The 23,884-nt window shown below is 41.1% G+C and overlaps 1 pseudogene; it reads left to right on the plus strand.

Annotated features, from left to right (window-relative positions):
- The window catches only part of LOC138514576 (olfactory receptor 5AP2-like), a 31,621-nt pseudogene continuing 7,737 nt past the window's right edge, over positions 1–23,884 (plus strand).

The raw sequence follows: 23,884 nt of genomic DNA on the forward strand, positions 1-23,884 counted from the left end.
ATGTACGGCTGCTTTCCACATGAAAAACCTCCACAACAATCTGCCCAAAAGGTACACAATAGAAGTGCTGTGTAATGTGTTTGCACCTTTTCTGAGCAGCGGAGTGCAGCACATAGCTTTTTCCCTGCAAGTAATGGTGGACCACATCTGGTCACCTACAGTGTGTTTGCAACTAGTACCAGCCATGTGACTGTGCCTAGGTACGCACAGTAGTTGCGAAAATTATGAACAGGCCTTGGTGGCACTTTGCACCTCCTGAAGATCCAAACTTTGTGGTGAAACATGTGTAGAGGACTTATTCTTGAATAACTAAGGACTGTTTTCTGGAATGATTTTGATGTAGATGTGTCATAATGTTTAATTTCAGATAGTCCCAAATTGCCATAGTTGCTAACTGTTGAGTGTTAAGCTAGGCAGGCACTTCTCTGCTACAAGTAGCATGTACATTGCTCCCAGCTCCCCTGATTTTGGAACCCTGTATTGTATGTTTGCTCATATTTTGGCTCAATGTCTGTGATGCTTACTTATTTCAATGTAACATTACAGTTTGTAACACCAAGTACACTTGTTTTTTGTTAAAAGGTATAGGCTTTTTAGGCCTTCACAAAACAAAATCTGTTTGATGTCATGGTACTCTTTGCTATTTAAAAAGTTACTGCATTTACCTACTGAGTAGACTATTATCACTTTCTTTACTTGCTCGTCTTTACTTACTGACATGTCATTTGTTTTACCAAGACCTATTAAAATGCTTCATTTGTATAGAAGTAGTACATGTGTCTTGACCTCATACATTGTTCACTAGGTTTCATCGAGTTCTAAAAATCCAAAGTGAATGGTGATTTGCATTGTTGTTCTTGATATGTTTCAAGAGGAAATTGTGTTCTGCTAAGGATGAAACTGGTGACACTATGTACAAGTCACACATGTAGTACTTTTCTTTATCATGATGGGTCAGAGGATATGGGATGGAGCGTACCAAGAACTCCGCTCCTGTGATCTCTTAAAGGCCATATGCCAACTGAGGTCCTTTCCTGTGATGTCATATGGTGAAATTTAATGTGATATCATTTCCTGTGATGCTATCTATTGTCATTTTATTGCGTGAAGTAGACGTGGCATAATTTCCCGTTATGTCATCAATATGGTAGGTACGATTGTTGAAACATTGACACCCCTACACAGTTTTGGGCACAGAATGTTGGCATGTATGATTTTGCATGGCTATCGGCTGGACGCGTTTTGATCGCACTGCGTTGTGTGCATGTGCCTGGGTGTGCTATGCACACTGTTGCCAATGTTCTACACACTAATAGTGCACAACACGTGTGTAGACCATTTTGGGAAGATGCTGGCTACTTATAGGGTGCACCAGCTGGGATGCTTATTTGCATACCGATTTGTAGGATGTAGGTGCATGCCACAACCACATTAACATTCCTTCGGATATGCTGCAGAGTGCTGATGTTACCAGGACACAGAGGCACATATACACATGCCTGCACTTGCAGTGCGCACAAATGTCCGTTCCCACACGCATTGCCAGGTGGTGGAAAACATGCAGCCATGCGGGGCCTGCTGCTGTCATACGGATGCGTCCATTGTGATTGTAGGTATTCCGTAGAACACTTATCTTTTGCTTAATTGCAAGCATTACAAGGAGGACTGTGTGCCGCTGAGCCTGAGAACAATTTCAGGAAAAAAAGCATAACACCCAAACACTTAGCAACACTATCATTTTAAATGTTCACTTTTGCACATTCCTAAAACCCATTAGGGAAGGGAAGGGGTAGCATAATTTCATACTTACGGCGGGGAAATGCGGATTTCTAGAACTTGGTTGTTAGGGAAGGAAGAGATTGCTGTGTACCGTCACGTCACCATGACATGATTTTTCGAGGGGATGGTGGCCTGCGACATCGGGAAGGAGTATAAGTGCAGGTGTGCCACAGCCATTTAATTTTGTCCAAAACATTTGTTGGTATGCAACTTATCTTAAGGCTTTATATCATAATAACTTAATAAACCAGCTACTATCTGTATATTAACGACAGATTTGTCATGTACTAACCTCACAGATTATAATAAGTGTTTATATGAAATTAAATTACAGTGCTGAATTTATGAAGACAATCTATTGTTCTTAACTATTTTTATATATTTTCATGAATAAAATATGTGATATGCAAAAAATTGGTGAAGCCATGCTTTCTATTTTAAGTGGGTTGAGATAGAGTAAGTGCCATACGTGTTGGCCTTTAATTGAGTGGATTGAGAAAGGGGTAGTTGATTTTACCTGTTCACTTTTCAGTTACTCAACTTGTAAGAAGGCACATTGTTCCCCATGTTTTTTTACTTTGCCTTCCAGGCTCTTCTTTTTGCTATTTACACAGTTTCTTTCCTTTGCTATGCGCAAATTTTGTTCTGCAAGGATTGTGGCTTCCTTTGCTTACCTTTCCAATATGTTTTCTTATGGAAAACAGAATGTGTTTGCTGTACATGCAGGAATATATAGTACATAATGTATGCTTCACACTACAGTGTGTACCAATGGGGTTACTGTACAAAGTCATTCTGTTATGATGGACATTTCTTTCTTGCAATGCGAAGGTGCTTGGCATTGCCGTGCTTTCAAAAACACACGTTATACATATGTAGTATTGCATACTGCAACATCTGTGCAATCATTAGAGAACGTTCTGCTTATTTCCTACATTTTAGTGACGTTTTGCTGCAAGCTCTTGCCAGTCGTTACTCTGCCCCTTACTTCTTTGTTCCCATGTACAGTAGCAGTGCGGTACGATTGGTGAAGGGAGACGTTAAATTTGTTGTTGATGCATTTCCTTATGGTGCCCTCCCAATGTCTTTCTCCTGTTTGCTTTGTACGTACACATTTTCTACACCTTCTCCATTTTGTCTTGACATTTTTTGGCATGCTGCTGTTTTCATATATTTTTTGTGTTTGGTGATTGGCACCACTTTGTAAGAGAGCAGGCGCCTTCCATAGCAGTTTGCATGACACCAAATGTGCGCTACCAGACGCATAGTTTACGACTGCTGTCTGCGTTACCATGCTGCCAGCAGTTTCACTATGTTGGAGAGTTCTTCTTTACAAACTAAGCATATCCTGCTAAGAATCAATGAAATTCACTGGCAAAAAACGTTGTTAAAGGAACGTTATGGTTAAGTTGCACTAGCAAAAACCTATGCAATTCAATGGACAAACGTTGTTACAGGGACAACATGGTTACAGGTAAAACCGGAAACCCCCCTGAAATTCGCAAGTTATGGTAAGCTAAGCAACCATAACTTGCGCCACCAGTGTGCACTGCAAGGACTAACACCCATGACATCAAAGATGCCATAACAAATCTCATGCATGACATCACTGATGACAACACATGTGTGGCTCCCTCTTCTCTGTTCACTTCCAGTGTACACGGACAAACTCTACAGTCTGGTAACTTAATATTTATGCATAGTGACATGTGTCCTACTACATTGTAATCCCACTACACATTTACCGTAAAGTTGTACTTACATAACTTCTGCAAATTCCATGTTTATACTCTGTTGACGGGTAATTGCTCTGTGAGGCGTATTGAACAGTTACAGACTACGTTTGCGAAACATGTGCACAGCCACTATACTGTACGTTATCTATGATTTTTTTAAACATTTCTTTCAATGCCTGTCCTTTGAGCACAATGAGCATTTGTCCTGTTGATACAGAGGTATGTTAGGTTTTGCTTTCCGGAGATCATGCAGCTAAAAAATAAAAAATCAGTTGGCAACATATTTCGATTTCACTGTGCTTTTCCGAATGGTAGTAGTGTGGTTACGTTGTAGTTAGTATGACGTACAGGGAGAGATGATGGTATCTTACTCCTGCTGCACTGATGACAAAATACATAAATGTAAAGTAAGACGCCCTATGTACTATTTATATGTGTAGTATTTTATGAAGCAATGGTGTACGATGGCGGACTGTGTGTGCGATGGCTGCATGTAGGTCAGTGGCAGGGCCATCCTACGCAGTTTGGTGTCTTGCTGCACGAAGATATTTGAGCCTCTCGTTCATCGAAGAAAAGGAATTATTTAACACCTTCTTCAAACATTGTAAGGGGGTGTGGTTTTCAAATTCTGTCATTCTGTCTCCATTACACATTAAAAAAGAGAAGCAGAAGTACCGCACAATTTACAATATGGTTGCCGAGTTCTGCACCATGTGCTCCACTGTATTCTGTGTTCTATACGTTCCAGGGAAATGGTGTGCATAAGAAGAAAGATGAACTAATGCTGTAAAGGGTGCTAGTGGCATGCAAGGAGGGAAATCTTGTAGCACATGGGACAGTAACACATATGGATGCATTTTTCTGTTTGGGTTGTTATGAATGTGCACATTATTGGATAGGTTACTGTACTATACTACATTGACTGTGTCCACTTATTACAGACTTAGGTGAAGATGATATTCAGGAAAGAGGCTGTCCATTGTGTGGAAGTAATCTAATACAATGTGAACTAAAGTGGCTAAGGCGTAGGTGGCTGTGTTATGTGGTGGGTTTGTGGTGAGTGCATACATGTTTGCATGCATGGTTGTACAGTGCAGTGGTACTTGTGGCCAGGGTGTGTAATACTGAGTGCATGGCTGGAGCCTGTACACTGTACATTGTGCAGTGAAGTGTGTAGGCCGGGGGCACAAGTAGCACTGTGTCATTTAGCTCTACATTGAAAATGGTGGCATTTGTATGCGGTTTGTAAAAATATGTGGACACATAGCCCTTCACGGATTATGAAGAGGTATGACATCTATAATTTCATACTTACTGTTTTTATTGTGGAGGGTGTGTGCAGTTTTTTGTGTATGAGATGTGAAATGCTGTAGTAATTGTTAGGGAGAATTCTGGAGAATGGCTAATTTCCCTTATCTACTGAGTCCCTCAGCAGCTTTGCTGGATTTCTAGGATTTATTATTTTCACCTGATAAGAGTGTGAGCCTTTTTTCCCACACTTACATGTGTTTTGCTGTGTGTGTTTTACATTTATGTGTGCTCTTGGACTGTGGAGTTCACCTACTCCATGGGCATCATCTTGTTACTGTGTGTTACACAGCACCTTCAGTGCCATAACACAGGGTTGTCTTTTTGTTAGACTTCCCAAATCCGACTCAATTTTTCTGGAACTGACTACTGTCTCCCAGAAACATGTAAAGTTGCCATTGACTTTATTAGTCTTTTTAAACTCACAGACCCAGTACAAACTATCTTAAATAGAGTTCTGGAAAGGGTTAATTATTATCCATTTGTGTCTGTTTCTCATGGAACACTGCTTCGTTCCCTTTTCATTAAGACTTGGCTGGTGGCAGTGGTAACTACCCTATATTTCCTACCACAGTTATCTTAAATAGCCCTGGTAGTGTTTTAGGCTATCTTAGTAGCCTCAAACTTAAACCCGCTGGCCCATATAGATTTTTATATGGTTCTCTCTGGGTTTATTCGCCATTTCTTTTTGTAAAAGTCTTTCTCGTGTTCTTTTCTGCGCGCAACACCAGGGTTGATTCCTTTGTTCACCGTCCTTTTGCAGGCTTCTGCACATAAACCCTCCTTAGGTGCCTGAATGTCTGAGGGGGACAGGATGTAAGGGGGGGTTGGGACTCCCTGCACATGGTCTCCTTGGAGACCCATGTCACACTATAGCATGATTGGCTGAGTGATGTCCAGGAGGGACAGCCACCCTTCTGTGTGATTGACAGCCAGGCTGTATAAATGGGGGAAAACTGCATAAAAAGCGGGTCTCTTGGGATTGGAAGTCAGAGTCGCCTCTGCAACGAAAGAACCGGAAAGGAGCTGACAGAAGAGGACCCCTACAATGACTGATCTGCCTGGTGAAGCCCTGCTGCAGGTCTGAATCTTCATACTCCAACGATAGGGAAGATCTTCAAGGAATCTTCCCCCTTTGAGCTGGTGTGAACAACCAGTTCACCAAACTGCTCGCCAGGTCTCCCTTCTCTGGTCGAATTTGCTGTACAGAGCTACAGTGAACCGGATAGCCAGGAGGGGCGGACCCTGCTTGCGTTTTAAGGAGCGCAACTTTTATTTGTTGCTTTGCTCTGCTGCTGATGTCTTCTCTGGGCAGTGCAGGACTCTCCAGTCTTCCTACTTCATGTCAGTCCGACAATCGCTTCTTCAGGAACCGGGAGCCTGCAGGAGCTGCCAGGAAGGTCTGCCTCAGCTACAGCCTTCTTCTTCATTTAAGGTACTGTTCAAATCCGGTTGTTCGTTTCGTCCAGCCGCGATGAAAGTGTGTGAAACTGTTCGCCAAACCGAGGGCTTGTCCTTCTCCACTAATTAAAGTAACATTTCATCTGACCAACTTCTTTCTAAACACTTGGCAATGACTTAACCGCAAACTACCCTGAACTGTGTGATCTTGAGCAAAGACTCTTTTCCATTGACTTTGGGCCAGGTTCCTTGAATCTAATTTCCTCATTGCTGTTCCTTTTTCTAGATTTTCCTGCTTAAGTAACTTGTTGGTGCTGCTCAACCTTTGTCTTTCCCTCCCTTTTAAATTGCTGGAGTGCAATTTTGCTCAGACTTCATTTTGGGCTTAACTTGTCCTGAATCTATTGGGTGCGGTGTAGTATATTAGTAATGTGAATTGTCAACTGCTTTACTTTAGTGAAACGTTTTACAACTAATGTGTAAATAAATGTATATTGTTTTACTCAGAAACCTGAGTCAGTGTTTGTTTGAATCATAGTAATTGCTGTCCTTTGTGTAACTATTGATACTGCTCACTTACTCTTGAGATAAGTCTGGCTGCTCAGCCATCGCTACCACTTTACTCTGTAGTACAGACTTGTACCAAAGGTGAATTTGTACTGTGTCTTAATTGTGTGTGGTGTTCCCAAAGGGCATTGCATATAATTCTGCCTAACAGTAATTGTTCATTTATTGTCTGTAGAAAAAGAGAATATAACATGTTGGAGCAGGTATGTTGTCATTTTGCTGTTCATTACATTGCAGACATGTTTAGACTTTGTGGACCCTCATAATGAGTAATTAATAAATACTATGCATTAAACAAGTGTACTGTGCAATGTGCACAGTTCCTGTGTTCCTGTGTTCCTTTGCATAATCATTGAATCTGTGGGGAAAAATCATCCATGCTGGATTAAAAAAATACATTAATGTATTTGCGATTACCTTGAACAGTCCGTTACAGTACTTTTTGCACTCATTATAGCACTGTGTAAGGTGCACTGTTGTAGTATGAGAAATAGCAATGAGGAATCACAATGGTGTAAGACTTCTGTTTTGTACTTGTTCCTAGTATGGTTGGAGTTGTATGGCAGTTGGTGTATTGGAACTGTTTACCTGCTTCCTTTTATTAGCACAGTTTCTTTATGCATTTGGTTTCTACTGATATTCTCCAAGTATTGTGCTATTGCACTGTGCTACTGCAGAATTGTGAGGGCAGTTACATACCTGTTGGCTTAATGTAACTGTTCATACTTTGAAAGTGTTTGAGGATATGTTTGTAGCATAGTGGTTGGTGTTGGTTGAGTTGGCCTGTGTCACTGCTATAAGTAATATTGCAGTATTCTGGTTGCAAGTAGATACCGGTTGGCATATTCTGTTTACAGTGTCCTGTTTGCATTGGGTACGTTTGGAAGGTTGTGCAGTCCTGCTGGTAGTTTGATATCTTTCCACATTTTGAAGTGGTGGTGCACCACTATGGGTTTACGTACTGATGCTTGTATCTAAAATTGAATTTGTATGGACATTGTTAGACAGGTGGTGACACAGTTGCATACTTAGTGGTTGCTGAGATTACTAAGGATAGTTTTGAACCCTTATACTTAGTAGTTGTCCTTTTACGTATCATGTAGGAAACAATATTAGTGTCATTTTTGTACACTTATTGTTTTTCTGCGTGTAATCATTGGGTTCATTGGGGAAATAATTGAACAACAGACATTTTCATGTAGTTGTTCCATACTTACTGTATGCTAAGTTGTTCTAGTTCCACAGTGTAGAAGGTGATTCCTTTTTTTGTGCAATTACGTAGGTACTGTTGGGTGTTGGGGAGTTGTGTATTCCAATTTAGAACATCAATGCGTACATTTTGGCTTTAGGAATATTAAGTAGACATTTGAAAGATTTGCAGATAACCTCTGCTTTGGAATAATGGAAGTATCATTGCATTCCCACCATGACAATTTCTTTTTAATGTATGCAGTATAGTGGCCTGCACTGGTTGTGTCGCCTGTATGGTAGATCATGGCTACTGTTGTGAAGGTTTTCTTGGCAAGTGATTCTTGTCCGTGTTTGAAGGTAGTAATTTTGCATTTATTTTGGTTCCATCTGATTTGTACCTTAAAAGCATTAACATTACATATTGACTATGTGATTGAATATGTATGTCGAATGATTATCGGAGTTGCAAGAAGTACACAATATGCTTTGGTTTGCATTTTGCACCAGTTGTTGAAATGGAATGGATTCACAGTTAGGTATTGATACATGGAAAAGCACTGGTTAGGGACTCGCTGCTGAATGACATGGTTGCAGAGAGTGCATGTATGTTTCCACATGTAGGAAATCTGAACAATTTCATTCATGGGTATGTTTTTGCTTTCCAGGATTTGTAGCAAGTACATTAGATAGTCCTTCAAGTGTACGTAGGTGTGACAGTGCTACATAACTCATGCCTTCTTTAAAGACTGCGCTGCCAATATCAATTAATGCTTGATCTAAGGTTAGACCTTGAAATTAAGAATAGTCACTGCATAAGCTAGTGACAGAGAAAACTGTTAACTATGTACATACATCTCTTTGAAAAGAAGGAATCATGCTGCTGTGCGTCCTATTCTTGTAACTTCTGAACATTTGTCAAACTGGATGTCGACAAACTGAATGCTGTTGTCACATGGGTGTGTTTGGAAGCCTACAGCTGTTGCAAGGGCTCCTTTAACTAAACCTTGCTCTATATCAAGGTTATGCTATAGCATTACTCTAGAGTTAACACATAATGTTAACATTTTCTCCAAATCAGCTGTGTTGGAGATAGAGTTTTCTAAGGCTTTTAGTCATGCTATGGCTTGTTGACACATAGGTAGAGTCATACCATGTACGTCCAGATCGTCTGTGGAGTGATTTTCCACTAGTGGTTGCATTTCTTTATTCAGCATTGTTGCATTGAATTGTGCACAACTTGCTAGAGTTGGCATTAAGGAACTAAAGCTCATATTTGTGTGAGCTAATTGCTCCATGACATTAGAAGCACAAGTGTTATGCCCATATAGCTCATGGATGCGTTTGGTATTTAGGGTGGGATGCATTTCCTTTGATAGTACACCAATCCGTATGTTTTTTTAAATATTGGCGTAGGTGATGTCTGCACACTGATGCATGTTTTCAGTTAGTTCTCTGTATTGGAAATGTTGCCAGAGATTTACATTCCCGATGCTTCCAAGACTTTTACGACACTGTTTGTGTCTTAGGGTTCGACCTTTCACTAGTGTTAATTGAAAGAGCTCTTCAAAAACAATCACATGTTTTCCTCCAAAGAGTTCCTCGTAGTCTGTTTTGAGGACCTCTTGCAATCTGAGGTGAATCAAAGCTAACATTATGTTGGAAACCATGCTCACCTCATCTATTAGGGGCACTTTCATTTCAAAACTCTGCATACCTCCATAGCAGCTTCTGCTGAAAGTTTGTAGTACTCTAATTTGTTTTGGTGTTCTATGGAAGCAATAGCAATCGGTGTAAAGTGACACCACCTATGTTGTAGGCAGCTAAACCTGTGAGGGCGGTTACAACAGCTGAAAGGTTGTTGTTTGTTAATTGGTGAAGGAATGTACTGATCATTTTTTATTAAAAGTATTTTCCCTGAACCAGCTTCACCACTTACATATAGCAGTACAGATTAGTAATTTTTACAGGTACGAGTTTTAGTTTTGTGCCTTATACCATGTTCAATTTGTTTACTTACTTCTAGGCAAATGGTACGCTGTTCATTGTTTAGTTGGGAGTTTAGTACAGCAAACTCTTCTGCAGATTGCTCATACTGACATATGGTGGTCTTTACTTCTGTCATGGCTAATTCTGCCTCATTTGCTATGAGTGGCTAACAAAGTGGTTCTTGGCTTCCTGTTACAGAACGTTCACTGCTCTCAGAAGTGTCTACATTTAGTTGTGCTTGATGTTCTTCTTGGCGTTCATTGTCCAATATTGTTTTGTACTGTGTATAGTTTATATCTGTTATGGTACTTTCAGTTGCAATGAAAGCATCTTCATAGGAGGCGTGGGTGGCTAATAACTCTTCCTCTTTTCTCCCTGTTTGAAAAGTTGCAGTAGAGCCATGTAGTATAGGCTTTGTGTTGAGGGGTTTTCAACAATAATTTCATATGATTGATCAGGCTGTGTTTGGTAAATTTCACCAGGCTGCCTTCACAACTTTCGACTCTATATCTACAATTTTTCTCATCTGGTTTAATGTTATTTTTGTATGAGAAGGTTTGGGCCATGTGATAGAGGCACATGGTTTCTAAGGTAATGGTAATATGTGTCTAATAAGTTCTTTTTTTAAATGTCCTGGCTGTTGGGACTGTTTTTAGCTATTTTTTCTATGTCCTTGTACGATTTCAGAACTCTTTTTCTCGATGCAGCAGGAACAAGGCTTAGCCACACTATGTTTTCAGATTTTCCATATAAGGCAGTGCCAGTTAAATGGTCTGCCACTTCATAGCAGCCACATTCTCTATGGGACAGCATTTTTATGCCAAAGCTGTACAATTTCTGTGCCAGTGTTTTGTCAGATGATATGTCATCCCAGAGGTCTTTCAGCTTTGTTTTCTCTGCTTTGGTTAAGTAGGCTGTGATATATCGTGCAACTGCAGTGGAATTGTATGCAATGTACTGTACATCTATATTTGCATTCCATATGTGGGCAATTATTGTATTGTAATCATTGATGTACTTTGATGCTTTGGTTCTTTTTATGCAGTATGTGTTCTTAGGAGATTTCCCTTTCACACTGTGTCAAACCGAAGACATGAAGCTGTTCACTTGCCCTTTTGCTGAAACTGGTCTAGGGAAAACAAAGCAGCATTTTGTGTATTATTCACCTTTGTTCTTGTACTTGTGACAACAATACTTGCCACACTTGTGTCTTTGAAACGGCAAAATGTGTGCATATAGGTCACTATGTGTACTTTCGAAGGGATTTTGCAAGTAACATATTGGTGAATTGACTTCAAAACAGTTGCATCACTCTCCACACTAAATTTAGGAAGCATTTTTAATCCACAAAAGCATGTGGATGTGTGGTGTCCCTCTGGCTTGATATTCTTTTCTGCGACGGGAGGACATGCTTTATTGCAAATGAAGTTCAGCATGGTAATGAAGCGATGATAGAAGTACCTTGATACATTTACAGGATCCAGAGAGCACAGTTCCCCTGGTATTTTTATGTCTACACCTGTTTTGTTTTGCGATGCATAGGAAAGTGTGCAACTCTTCCCATGCATACTCTGCACAGCTTAAAGTGACAAACCATGTGCGTGGGCCAAGGTTGCATAGCATACACCGAACATCTGCGTGCAGAACCAGTAGTCTTTTGTACCACGCATGTTTGCCAAGAGATTTGTAATACTTTACTGTAAAACTCCTTCCTTGTAATGAACCTTTTGAAGTAGCTGTGCAGCAGACATGTTTTGAAAATGGGAACTAGTTTTCAATGTATGTGCAACTCCTGTAAGTAAAATCGAAAACCCCCTGAATTCACCAGTTATGGTAAGCTAAGCAACCATAACTCGCGCCACCACCATGCACTGCTAAGACTAACACCCAGGATATCAAAGATGACATCATACATAGCATTGATGATATCACCGATGACATCACATGTGCATTTAGTTTTCATACAAGGGGTTGTGAATGTAATGTTGGCAAAAAAGTCTCAGGGATGATCGGGAGAAGCGTAATGAACTACATACTTCATTACGCAATGTAGTGTTCTAATGTACATTCCATTGCAGTGTTCTTTCTGCTACAGGAACCTACTCATACAGAAATATATTGTTCTATCAAGCAATAGACGCACTAAACATGTTCAAACAGCAGCATATATATAAATGACATTAAAAAATAAATAAGAAGTGAAAACTGTATATGTAAGACACCAACAGTCCAATTACATAGCATATGAAACATAATGGAAGATAAAAAAATAAGATATGCCTCCAACAAAATTACCCCACTGATGCTTTATACAGAAACTGCACATATCAGTTTAAGTCACTTTGGGTCTCACCCTAAGTTACTAGGGGAATCCAGACGTGGACCCCTTGCTCACTACTCTTAGAGAGGCACAGATCCACCCTACTGATGAGGTCCAACCAGACCGAAACACGTGTCTGGGGTTTCTGTTGGTACTCTTGTTCAGAGGAGAATTGCCTAGCATTTCGGTGCTGGACTGCCCCAGGGCAGGACAAAGACTGATATGTTTGGGATATTTCTTCTCTGTGAAAGATAGTGAGCTAAAGACTCTGGGTAAGTCTCTCGTAACCAGGACTAATGTCTGGCAGAGGGACTCCCAGGACCCCCCTTGTTAATTTGCATTTTTAAGTCACTTTGGGTCTCACCCTAAGTTACTAGGGGAATCCAGACGTGGACCCCTTGCTCACTACTCTTAGAGAGGCACAGATCCACCCTACTGATGAGGTCCAACCAGACTGAAACACGTGTCTGGGGTTTCTGTTGGTACTCTTGTTCAGAGGAGAATTGCCTAGCATTTCGGTGCTGGACTGCCCCAGGGCAGGACAAAGACTGATATGTTTGGGATATTTCTTCTCTGTGAAAGATAGTGAGCTAAAGACTCTGGGTAAGTCTCTCGTAACCAGGACTAATGTCTGGCAGAGGGACTCCCAGGACCCCCCTTGTTAATTTGCATTTTTAAGTCACTTTGGGTCTCACCCTAAGTTACTAGGGGAATCCAGACGTGGACCCCTTGCTCACTACTCTTAGAGAGGCACAGATCCACCCTACTGATGAGGTCCAACCAGACCGAAACACGTGTCTGGGGTTTCTGTTGGTACTCTTGTTCAGAGGAGAATTGCCTAGCATTTCGGTGCTGGACTGCCCCAGGGCAGGACAAAGACTGATATGTTTGGGATATTTCTTCTCTGTGAAAGATAGTGAGCTAAAGACTCTGGGTAAGTCTCTCGTAACCAGGACTAATGTCTGGCAGAGGGACTCCCAGGACCCCCCTTGTTAATTTGCATATCAACAGCACACCTACATAGCAGGAACAGGAAAACTAAAAAAACAAACTGGTAAGTAGACTACATTGATGCCTATATTTATAAACTTTCTGTAGTTGGATACACTAAAATAATATACATATATATATATATATATATATATATATATATATATATATATATATATGTATATATATATATATATTTACACAGAAATGTCTAGTACTTTGCAGTGGCTTGAAGAAAAAGTTCCCCACGACGAAATGAGTGAAAACAGTATACTAATGGTAGACACTGCAGTTTTCAACGTAAGCCAATAAATACACATTAAAAAATATGCACCTAACACTTTTTTTTAACAGAACATACAGAAAATAAGAATAATAATGAAACAGATACTGTGGAAAATCATCTACAGCGTTTAGAACAAAATATGGATCAATTAATGACCAATTTCATTATTTTGAAGAACTTTATAAAAAAGCATATCATGGAAAAATTTCAATGTCACTGTCCCACAAGCTCTTGTACCCCTTCTCCATGTCCCAATCAACCATCCCCAAAAAATCCCCATCACCAAAAACATTATGATGAGACTTCAATCCCTTCCTCCCCTACCATCCAACATGTATAAAATCCTAATTCCCCTCTATTTGTCTCAATTTCTGCTTCCCCCTCTCTTTCATAATTTCTATATTTTTGTACAATAATAATATTTTATGTATACTGTTACTATATTTCTCTGTGTTTTCTTTTTTTTTTTAAAAAAGGCTGTTAGTGTGTCCGCGGACGGCGCGGCTGTCACGGGTGTCCATAATTTACCAAAATGGGGGTGTTTTAAGGACACATAATCTGTCCGCATGTCCGCTATTAGTGAAAATAGGGAGTCCTAATAACATCCCCCCTATTCGTATTGTCTGCAATCAGAGTAAATGTGTCCGTAGAACATATAACCCGTCCGCATTTCCGCAAAGATATGGCGCACCATTCATTAGTTTGGGGACCCAAACCCTGTCCGGCGGACACCTGTACGCATGCGCATCCCACCCTCGGGTCCTACGAACATCGCGCCTGTTCGTAACTGTCCGTTGCACATGTGTCACACTTTTAATTAGACGGGGACCCGAACACTGTCCGTAGAACACCAGCGCGTATGCGTACAATGACACCTGTCCCATTCACGAAAGTGTCTGCAACGTCATCATGTGCCGTACCCACACTAAGCGTGAGTCCTTGTACGCGAACACAGCCTGGGCCCCCGGAAACACAAAATGTGCTATTTTGGGCAATCCAAAGTATTTTGCTGTGAACCCTCACCCTTGCACATGCCCCAGACCATTAATAAGATGCTGACGTCCTGATCCACGCATGTCCCTAGAAAGGTAAGCAAGCATGAACTGTGATGATTTTTGGAATGATGGACCATTTTTCTCTTGGTTGGAATATCTTCCTCAGTTCTGATGGACTCCAGAAACTGGGGCATCCACTTACTCCACTTACACCTTCTTTGGCCTGTATCAAAGAGTAGAGGTGGTCACTTGGCCCCGGGATCTTCCCAGACCCATCTTCTGTCCTCCAGTATTTGACTTCGGCACAGTATTTATGATACTTAGAATGACTGATCTATGCCATCAGCTACGTGAGCCACAGCTGTGCCAGAGGAAATATCTTGAACTCACCACACCAGAGAGTGATTCCATTTATTAACAGGAAGCTGCACAACGCTCTAAAATGTAGCATTGACTTCAAATAAAAAACAGTATAGTGCTTGCTTTACACCTTTCAATCAAGCAAAATACATGGGTCATATCCATTGAGCGATTTACTGATGGCACAATGACAGTACAATGCTGTACCAATTAAATCATCCTATTAACTATATTATTTTTCTTATAGTTGCATGTATTTGTATCTGAAGGAATATTGTGCAACAAATAGAAGGACATTACTTATGGTCACACTGTGGTTGGAGCATTCCCATTGCCATTTGCTTTGCAAATGTTGAGCAATGCAGTAATAGATAATATGTGAAAGAGGTTCTGGAGGTATATATGTATATGAGTATGGCATAGACAGATATAGTGATACTATGAACATTGGATAGTTTACAGTTTTAAAGTACATACAAATAGCTGTAATGGGGTATTTCTTTAGGATCACAGCGGCAAAGTGATGTCTATCGATTTGTGACGCCTTTTTAAGAAAAGGAGTTCATCTTGTACCAATCATGTGAGGATATACTTGGGAGGCTAAACTTGAATGTGTAGGTAGTTCCACTGGTTGGGTGTCAGGGGGATTAAAGAGGGAATACAGCAATCAATACACTGTGGATGGATGGTGGTGAGATTGAGAAGGGCTTAGACTCTTTGGGAGTGAGTGGGGGGTAGTGGGATTTATCCAGATAGGTACAATCCCATGAATGAATCTGAAGATCTGAAGAAAGAATTTGAAAATGATGTATTGGATAGCCACCACACATGGAGGTGTTGTGCTGAGGTGGATGGCCATTGTAGAGAGACCATTGTAGAGAGTGCATGTGAGGGATAGAGGCTTAAATAGCGGCTTAGACGAGGGAGTATCATTAGAAGGCTCCAGCCGTAATACAGTTATCTGAGGACTTTATCAGATTCATTGTAGAGGGATGGGTGAGGTGTGGGTGGATTTTATGGGTGTTTAAACGATCAAGGCTAGACTCTATGACATGTGATGTTATGAATCCTTGAAGCTAGTGGTTACTCTCAATGAACTCTGCCTGTTTATGACGATTGGAGGATAGAGCAAAGAGAGATGAAGGGAAAATAATTATGAGACAATATGGGGTCGGAAGATGGAATTAATATAACTTCTGTCTTATAGGACAGTGCTCCGCAAACTATGTGTCACACATATTGATGTGGTTTAAGGTGGCGCAAGCTGTGCTGTGTTCCCATGGCCTACAAATTGCTGAACTTTTTCCATTGCAAACTGATAAATGGTCTTCACAATGCGAGTCCAAGTATAGTCTACCGTGTTTTTTGCTGATGGAAGTCCATACAAGAAAATATTCTTTTATAAATCATTATTATCCAATCCGGCCAGTATGTCAAGCAAGAGCAAAGAGGTTGTTAAGTGTGCCAACACGACCAAGGCTGAGCAGGCCATCTTAGTAAAGGTTGGACCATCATCCCTACTGTGTGGATATTGGAGCCTCAAGAAAGGGATGGAGTATGAAGCATACCTTGACTACATTAACTCTAAGCACGAGAGGGCTCGGTACTTTAGAATAGCCACACTACCTCTTGCTAGTGTCCATAATAGATGGGATCCAAATATGCCAGTTTATTGTCAACTCTGCCCAGGTGCAATTGAGCATCCTTTTCATTTTGTCTTACTTTGTACACAATGGGCGTCATTACGACTATGGCGGCCACGGTATGAATGGTGCCGTTTGGGACCGGCACCGTTCATGCTGGCCGCCACATTACGAGTTCTGCAGTGGGTCCCACTCTGTACCCCTGGTGCAGAGTGGCACCGTCTAGCAGAACAGGATGCTAACAACGGACCCGTCATTAACGGGTCTGTTGTTAGAATCCTCCCCATTCCCGTTGAGCCCTATGGGGGCTCAAATGGGAATGGGGATGTACCGGGTTCGGGTCACGTGAATGGGAATTACCGGGCCTGCAAAGGTCGGAATGGCCCGGTTATTCCCATTTTGCGGGACCCGGATCCGAGTTTGGGGGAACGGCATGGCTACCTCCAAACTCGTAATGAGCCCCAATATCTACTGCCAAGAAGAAGATTTCTAAGAACACTGTTTAGGGAAAGACACACAAAAGTCACAAAACAATGAAATTGTCCTAGGTTGTAACACTACTGATGGACTTGCAGTCTAGTCAACTGCCAGGTATCTAACATTGGCCTGGCACGTAAGGCTAAGCCATACATGCTGTTAAGAGTCTCTGGCATCGTGTTGCAATGGTCTCTTTTTCTCTATGTATTCTGAAATTCAATGTATGGCTCTTTAGGATGACGTGACTTACCTCCTACACCAGGAACACCCAGCGTGTGCACTATATATGCTTGTGAATGAATTGATAATGCTGCTGTTAGGGGTTGCAACCTTATGGAGAAAGTGATGGCCTAAGAATTATTGCAATTTGCTTCTATTGTTGGAAATGCAATGCCAATTTTTAAGTACTGATTATGGTGATATTTGTACATGCTAGTTCTGATTCTCTCTTTTTTAATATCTTTGTGTATATTGATGTTTTGATCCCTGTATTCTATTTAAAAATGTTCAACGAAATGTATTATGTGCATTTATGGCATGAGCATGTTGAAATAAAGCTGAACGAAATTAAATGAATGATTATACCTAAAGGAACAACTGGAGAAGACGTTTTTCAAGTTATAGATGAATTAGTGCAAAATGAAGGAATTGTATAGAAAAACTGCAAATGTATGTACATTGGGGGCCTGATTTACAAACATATTTTCAATTGGACTTTCCCATGTTGAAAGATGTTTGTAGATCTGGCCCTGGGGATGCTGAGATGACTGGAGGTATTGCTTGTTTCATCAGAAAAAAACACATAGGAATGCATGGCAATGGTTTAAATCTGTCAATGTTTCCTTCAATGTGTAATATGACTATACCACACAAAATCACTCCCAAACCAAATCATTGTGTATATCTGTGCTGTAATAAAATGAAAAGTTCTAAATTCTCATATATTTAAAATTAGCACCCAGTACAGGAGAGTCAGCCAATCAGGTTCAATCCCACAATCCAACCCTGCATTCCAAGAAACCTGATGGCTGCTCCCCTGCCCCGCCATCTTCCCCATACCCTTTCCTCCCTTTCGTTTACTGATCCCTTCCCTCCCCACCCCTCCACCCCACTCAACTTATCCTTTTGGCAGTGGTGCAACCGCAGCCACTCCCACCTCCCGGGTGGCCATGGAAATGTCTTCTAGATGGTTTTGTATGAATGTACGGGATGCCACACGGGCCCCGTTCATTCAAACAAATTATGTTGCTGTCAGCACCCCAGGATTCCGGATTCAAACTCGGGATGCTAATAGCAATAACACCCGATCCAGCAGGTCAGATTGGGGTGGTAATGGTGTCAGGGCACATTGTTGAGGCCCTCGCTGCACTCGGGCCTGCAACTTGGCCCCTGGGTCGTTACCACCAGATCGCGTGTTACTGCTTAATATTTGTGAAGAAATGGGAATGTACCACTATGCTCTACTACTTCACACTGAAGTATAGTGGTCGTTTGTGGAAATGTTTTATCAAAAATATTCAAACACTTACAGAAATTGTGATTATTTGAAATGAATCAGATCATATAAACTTGTTCAATGAGAATATCTGGCTGGTTGAGCTTTTTTATATGTCAGATGTTGTTGAACACTTCAAAAAACAAAAACAAAAGGAACAAGGTACCATTGAAAACTCACCTACATGTTTGGATATATTAAATGGATTTAAAACAACGTTGCAGGTATTGCACTAGAGTAAAGAGTGAATCACTTGTGAGTGGAAGAAGATGGAACAATACACAAAACATTAGCTTTTACAAGTTGCTGAGAAACATTTCATCATTATCCAGCAGAAATGTGCGCATTATTTTTGAAGGAACTGTTAGGGGTTGTTACAAATGCATTATCAATCCTATTGCTCAATCTGCTCAAATCTCAAAAACCTATTTTCTGTTAGGGCAAGAGAAGAGTTGGCACCTCCAGGAGCAATCAGAATGTACCATTGAACTTTAGCAGTGTGCCAAGCAATGTTTTTTTAATTTCAGATGAAACAAAATTATCGATTTTTTCTGATGGGACCATTTAGACATGTTTTGCAATGTTTCACAGTGTGACCATCGCTGTATAACTTTAACATCAATTAAAATCAAATGAGCGAGAGGGCTACCATGCCTGGTTGGACCAAGGACTATAAGGAGTTATTTTCAATATGGAGTCAAACCTACAGCATTCATGCTCCACGAAACAGCCACACACACATCTCATAAAAAGAAATGATAGTGTAGTTATACTATTTGCAGTAATTATAACCTGGATGCGTGCATGATGGTGTCCTGTGAGAATAAAATATATTCTCAAATTTACTGGGAGTCAAAAACTGTGCAGAGCACCAAAGTAGGAGTCTAGCATCAGGAAATGTAGTTACCTCCAGTGGTGAATTGTGGATTGATAGTTGGTGATAGAGGAGGATAGTTCGGTAGGCAGGGTGGAGAAGGAGAACATGATTTTCAGGCGTATGGTAAGCCAAAGCAGGGACTGTGTTTACAAAGGGAGGAGGTGTAATGTGTGAAGAGGAGTTGGCCAAGGACACCATTTTGATGGACACCCAAAGTAATACAATGGAATATGAGGTTCTGCTGTCCAGGAGGGCTGCAAAGAGGGAGGTGACCCAATAAATGACATTGTTCTGGAAGTCAACATTTGAGATGACGCAAAGCACCACTTTATTAGATACTGCCTCGTGCCTAGGGAAAAACCACCCTGGTGGGTAAACTCCATATATTCACACATTCCTTCTAGGTGAGTAATGGTCAGTGCTCTGTCATAATTCCTGCTCCCAGCATCACTTTTTCCCAAGAAGACAGGGACTTCTTGTTCACAAGAGCGAGTTACGGCTATAGCTTGGCAGTGATGGATCGATGCCCCACCCATTCACATTAAACCACATCAATATGTGTGACACATAGATTGCGGAGCACTGTCCTATAAGACAGAAGTTATATTAATTCCATCTTCCGACCCCACAAGCACCATATTGTCTCATAATTATTTTCCCTTCATCTCTCTTTGCTCCATCCTCCAATCGTCATAAACAGGCAGATTTCATTGAGAGTAACCACTAACTTCAAGAATTCATAACATCACATGTCATAGCGTCTAGCCTTGATAGTTTAAACACCCAAAAAATCCACCCACCCCTCGCCCATCCCTCTACAATGAATCTGATAAAGTCCTCAGATAACTGTATTACTGCTGGAGCCTTCTAATGATACTCCCTCATCTAAGCCTCTATCCCTCACATGCACTCTCTACAATGGTCTCTCTACAATGGCCATCAGCACCCATTCAGCTTATCCCACAGTTTTGATGAAATTACTGTGTCAAAAGCTGAGATGAAATCTACAAAGCAGACATATAATGGAGTTTCAGGGTAACTATAAGCATCAGAGATAAGATTCATATGGACCCACAGGGCGTGCTTTATTCGAAAACCCTTCCTGAAGCCGAGGTGGTGCTTAGTGAGGAGGTGTTTTACATCTGACCACTGGGTGAGCATGTAGAGCAGGATGCCTGCAAAGAATTTTGAGCTGCAATCCAGCATGACCAGTAGCCTATAGCAGCTTGGGTCTGTCCTAAGACCCTGTTTGTAAAGAGGGATCAGGATTGAATCTCATCATGAGCTCGAGACAATTCCCATTAGGCAAATGCAAGTGAATAAACATTTTCAAAATCTCAGCCCAAATAGTGGGGTCTTGTTTTAGTACTGTGTTAGAGAGCCTGTCTGGGCCATAGTCCTAGAAAGCCTAACTTTCTTGATTAGCTCCCCAAGATCTGCATCCTGCACTTGGTACAAAATAGATGTGCCCACCATCGGGCAGTCGTTGAGGCTAGACATGCTGGCTTCCCGTGACCAGTAGTCTTTATTTATGTGGGCAGCCCAGTCCTCAGCGGAGATGGGACTGACCTCTAAGGCCAGTTGTCCACTTCTGATTGTGCAAATTATGTACCAAAACCTCTTTGAATCATCTGTTTAGATGATCCTGTTAATATACTTCCATTTTGTATTGGCGTCTTAATAATGATATTCACCAAGCCACCGCCTATAAGCCTGCTTTATTGCTGACAATATGCTCTTGTTGTCCACTGTGGACATTGTTCAATGCCTCCTCACTTTTCAGCACTCTGTATTAGTCAGGCGCTTTTTATCTGCGATAACAGCATCAAAGGGGACCCACGGTTTATTGCCCTTCAATTTGTCCAGTTCTGCTTATCATGCGCTCTAATCATTGTTATCATACGTTTTAGGTCCCAAGCATACTTTGTGAGTAATGCAATCCCGTTATTTCCACAGCTTTTTATTTCCTCATTTAAGTTGTTTATATTCAGGTGAGACCAACAGAGGTGATTTCCCTGTAAAATCACAGTAGGGTTTGATTTCAATTTCTTCCTGGGCATACAGACAGGAATTAGAAGGGTCATTGTGAGTGTAACATGGTCACTCATCGGCACCGCTTTGGTCTGTAGAGTGGGGCCCAAATCACTGATACTGCATTCACAAATATTAAATCAATCAGAGAAAAGGACATACCATTTGACCAAGTTTACTTTGTCACTGTCCCCACCATGGGGAGCGGAACCAAATCAAACTAAGCCAAGATAGTAGCCCAATCTGTATTGCATCCCATGATAGATTGGCCCTTCCCCCATCAGTGTGGAAAAGGAAGCCCACACTGGGGCTAATATCTTATCCTTTAAGGGTCAAAACAGTTGCGACTTTGAAGGATTGAATACAAACCAGTGAGGAACTGGGTGTTGTAAAGTTATTTACTGATATATTGTAACGCCAGTTACTTTCATGTACATAGTTACATGTTTCATTGTTAATAGGTTCTATTGCTTGTAATCTGTAGAAGGTAATGATGCCATACAGATGCAGCAGAAGTGTTGTTATTTGAGATGGGATTCCAAGTGCCAGTTGTGAAGACCCCTGAAGCGAGACTGCAATCCTACTTAGAGACTTGGAATACATCTATCAAGAAAAGCAATGTAAGTTTATGTCATCATTCTTGTCATCTTTATAATAACTGGGCAGGTATGCACTTTACTCGCATCTGAGGATGCGTTGTAGGAGAGTCAGCACCATGAAACCTTATTTGTTGAGCTTTCCTGTTAGACATTATAGGGCTAACATTCTGTTTGAATGTTTAGGAAACCAGAGAAATAGAGTGTGTAAGGAGCAAACTGCCAAAGGAATTTGCGTTTTGCAGATTCTGTAAAGATTTAAAGGAAACTGAAAATCTGCCACACCTGATTTTACATTGTCCAGCTTTGGATCCAAAATGTTGGGAAATTTGTTTTAAGCCGTGTGCATGTTGCTACAGGTAAACTTTAGTTGTGGATTTGTGCGCACATTCTATCTTCAACATTATTGCTGTTTTGAGATTTTTTGAAAAATTGGAATTGTCGAAATCAGGAAGAATTGTTTGAGGATATCATTGATGACATTATTGTGAACAGAATTAGGTGTACAGTGGTTTTAATATGTGTATTGATTGATATTGGAGATTTACTTGGAAATTAAATGTTTTATTGTATTTGATATATTTGTCTGTAAGCTTGTGTACTATATTTTGTAATCATGTGACGTAATTGTGAAGGGTTTTTTTTTCAAACCATATACAATAAAATAAATATTGAGAATGAAAATGCCACACAAATCCTCCAAAACATCAAAGTCAATAGCCTCCTTTAGTCTGACTAACCTGGCTTCAGACCTAAATGCAGCACAGAAACAGCTACCATCAAGGTGATCAATGATGCCCTTTAGAAATCCTCAATGATGGTCTCCTGGTACTCCTTGACCTCTCACCAGCAATTGACACAGTCAACAACCAGACACTCACAGACAATCTACATCATGGCATGGGGATCAGCAAGATTGCCCGCAGCTGGTTCAAATCATACAATGCTAAACACCACCAGTTCAGACAACTGGATTCCTACAGATCACCAACTCTACACATCACCTGTTGAGTCCCGAAGCATCCATCCTCTCCCCCTTGATCTTTAATCTTTACATGGAACCTCTCAGAACACTACTTGCTCGACGTAACATCTGCATCCACAAATTCGCAGATGACACACAGCTCTGCCTAAAGCTATCCTCCATTGTAGACATCCAAATACTCAAGGACTGCCTCACATTGATCCAGTCGTTGATGTCCAATGTTTATCTGAAACTAAGCCCCTCCAAGACTGAATTCCTACTGCTGACCAAAAACACTGAACACTGTGATAGCTAAAGTTGACTCTCTGATATGAACCTTGAGGGCTCCACAGCCCAGCTGGCCACCTGCACCAAGTCCATTATGTTCTACATCGACCAACAACTTTACTTCAAACATCACGCAGCAAGAAAGACACAAATGACTTGATATCACCTTTCTTTACTCAAGCCCTTCATCCCAGAAAACAACGTTAGATCAGGTGTCCAAGCGTTGGTCCTCTCCCAACTAGATGTTGGCAATGCCCTTTTGCAAGGCCTTTCAAAGACTACCCTGGCACCACTAAGATGTGGCCTGCATGGTGCAGCATGACTCATCAAAGGACTCTGCAAATTCTACCATATCACTCTAACCATCATCGATCTGCACCAGCTCCCAATACAAGCTTGTATCACCGTCAAATGCTGCTGCATCATCTGCAAGGCTGTCACCCCGAAGTCCCAAGCAACCTCACTGAGAAACAAAACAGCTCTTGAGGCCTAAAATCCACCAGAAGTAAGGACATGTGCAGTCTTGAACCCGGCCTATGCAGGAAGCAAAGAACGAGAAGACAGGCCTTCTTTGTCTATGCCCAAAGACTCTGG

The sequence above is a fragment of the Ambystoma mexicanum genome, chromosome 12 (assembly GCF_040938575.1).
Source record: "Ambystoma mexicanum isolate Mex_15411 chromosome 12, UKY_AmexF1_1, whole genome shotgun sequence".
In the NCBI taxonomy this organism is placed as follows: Eukaryota; Metazoa; Chordata; class Amphibia; order Caudata; family Ambystomatidae; genus Ambystoma; species Ambystoma mexicanum.